We start from the raw sequence: 2500 nt of genomic DNA on the forward strand, positions 1-2500 counted from the left end.
TTCAGAAATTCGAAGTAAGGAGTCAATGGTTTAAATTTCTCGTCTGAAAAATACACATTTGATTTCTCAATAGAAAAACGAGAGAATGTTTTTAGCATTGTGTATTTTCAGATACTATACAATCAATCAAAGGGATGGATCAAATCCAATCAAAAGGGGTCTTTCTTTTCTTTTAGGAAAAAGGATTAAGGAAAACAGAAGTCAAAACGCAAGTACAATAAAAATTCAGTGAATCCGGGAAAAATTGCATCGATTTTGTATCATTTTGGCGGCATGGCCGAGTGGTAAGGCGGGGACTGCAAATCCTTTTTCCCCAGTTCAAATCCGGGTGTCGCCTGAATCACGAAAAAACTCGAAATCATAATATAATCGATTTATTGGATTGGTTTTTCAATAGTGTTCGGTAGAACCCCTTTTTGACTCTGCTACATGAATTCCACTATTATTAGTGAGGAATAATGGAATAATTCGTTCGTATTTATAGAGAGAGGGGACATAATGCACATGGATATAGTAAGTCTCGCTTGGGCTGCTTTAATGGTAGTCTTTACATTTTCCCTTTCACTCGTAGTGTGGGGAAGAAGTGGGCTTTAGAAGTACTACTAATTGAGTTCAGGAATCAAACCGTATCGATTGTTTTATAGATCGTTCTGCAACGCATTTTGAACTAGTTAAAATCAAAATCTCTGACTTTGGAATCCAATGGGATTCCAATGGAGTAATCTATGATAGGAATCATATTCTTTCAATCAAAGAGATATTTCATCGATTCTCGTCTTTGTACTTCGAAAAGAAAGGGATTCAGATGATTGGAAATTTATTCCAACGTAAAATTCTTCCGAAATTTTCTATTTCAATCAACGGGGAATGGGCTCTTACTATCTTTAGACTTTCTAGACGGATACTAAGGAAGACCGGACCTTTTTCTTTTTGTATTTATTTCCCTTTACTCTTCAAAAAGAAGTCGTTTTGTTAAGCGTATACGCACTTTCTATGAGAAATGATATAGAGATAGTGGTTGTTTAAGGAGAGACTGGGCAATAATAAGATCTTGCCTCGGGCCAGTTACATATGGGTCATTTACCCTTTGGTTTCTATTCTAATTTTAGAAGGGCGGTTTATGCTTTATCGACTTATTTCATATCATGGTTCGGGCGTTAAAAATAGGCGAGGTTTCCCCTTCCTTATTAGTAAAAGGAAAGGAATTAGAATCCTAAGATAAGAATTATTTCAGATTGATCGGAACAAATAACAAATAGATGTAGCAAATTAGGTCTTATGTCAATTCCATACAACATAACAACATACAATATAATATATGGAATTCATATACACATATATGAAGAGAATATTGTAGATCGATATATAGAAACTTAAGCCTTTCTCTTTATTCTAGATTACAACTTTATAGACGAATAAATAGATAGTATGGTAGAAAAATGAATTTTTCTACCATACTATCTATCTCTTAGAAAATTTCCGATTATAATTATAGTGTGCCCATTTCATTTAAGTTAAGACGTGAAATTGGAATCCCTTTCTTTTGACTTCGTTAATTTTTGATAAGATTAAGAACTTGGAAGGAAAGTTTCATTCAAATTCATTTGAAAATTCAATTGAATTAATCATTTTGGCTGACTGTTTTTACGTAAATGATAAGTAGAAAAGCGGTCGGAACTAGAATGAATAGTGCAGTAGCAATAAATGCAAGAATATTTACTTCCATAATCTCATCGGTTTTTACTTCGCAATAACTCGGGATTTAATCCCCTAGAGATGATAAATCTTCTGTCTATCGTCTGTAAATTCAATGAATGAATTACCTCTCGATGATCTTGAACCGGATCACTATCATGAATAACAATATCTGATCTATCAAATCAACCCGTCGTCAAGACTTGAATAGTATAACATAGGAAGTTCTTTTATCCATACCGAATCAAAATTTGGATTCCTGACTCAATTACTCCAAAATAAAAAAAAATGAAATTTATCATCCATTTCCTTGTTTTTCTATAACCCATCTTGCGTCTTGCTTGGACAATCTTCTGATGAAGGATCATCAGATTGCCTTTCCACTTCAATTAATTACATAGTCCCAAACCTAATAAACAAAATAAAAGCGAAATGGAAAAATAGAAAAAAAAGAAATCAAGACTCCTTTTTGCTTTGGGAATGAAAGTATATCCCTCGACACTCTTTACTAGTTCATAGAAAGGAAAATGTATTTTTGTATTTATTGGATTCGTCGGGACTGACGGGGCTCGAACCCGCAGCTTCCGCCTTGACAGGGCGGTGCTCTGACCAATTGAACTACAATCCCAGGGAAATAAGGGATCTAGCAGAAATTTTGATTCTTTTTCTCTTCGTATGGGGTCTTTCTGAAGGACAAGGGGTTTTATACTATCTCGTGGTAGATTGATGCGGTTTATTGGGCCGAGCTGGATTTGAACCAGCGTAGACATATTGCCAACGAATTTACAGTCCGTCCCCATTAACC

The 2500-nt window shown here is 34.8% G+C and overlaps 2 non-coding genes across 2 annotated transcripts in view; both read right to left on the reverse strand.

The window, feature by feature from the left end:
- Positions 1 to 2249: 2249 nt before the first annotated feature.
- Trnad-guc (transfer RNA aspartic acid (anticodon GUC)) lies at positions 2250 to 2323 on the reverse strand. The gene has a single exon. It is a non-coding gene; the product is annotated as a tRNA-Asp (tRNA).
- Positions 2324 to 2432: 109 nt separating this feature from the next.
- Trnay-gua (transfer RNA tyrosine (anticodon GUA)) overlaps positions 2433 to 2500 on the reverse strand; it is an 84-nt gene continuing 16 nt past the window's right edge. The window contains exon 1 of the tRNA in view: positions 2433 to 2500. This exon is cut by the window's right edge and continues 16 nt beyond it. This is a non-coding gene — a tRNA (tRNA-Tyr).

The sequence above is a fragment of the Apis cerana genome, unplaced genomic scaffold, assembly GCF_029169275.1.
Source record: "Apis cerana isolate GH-2021 unplaced genomic scaffold, AcerK_1.0 Chr0_AcerK, whole genome shotgun sequence".
NCBI lineage: Eukaryota > Metazoa > Arthropoda > Insecta > Hymenoptera > Apidae > Apis > Apis cerana.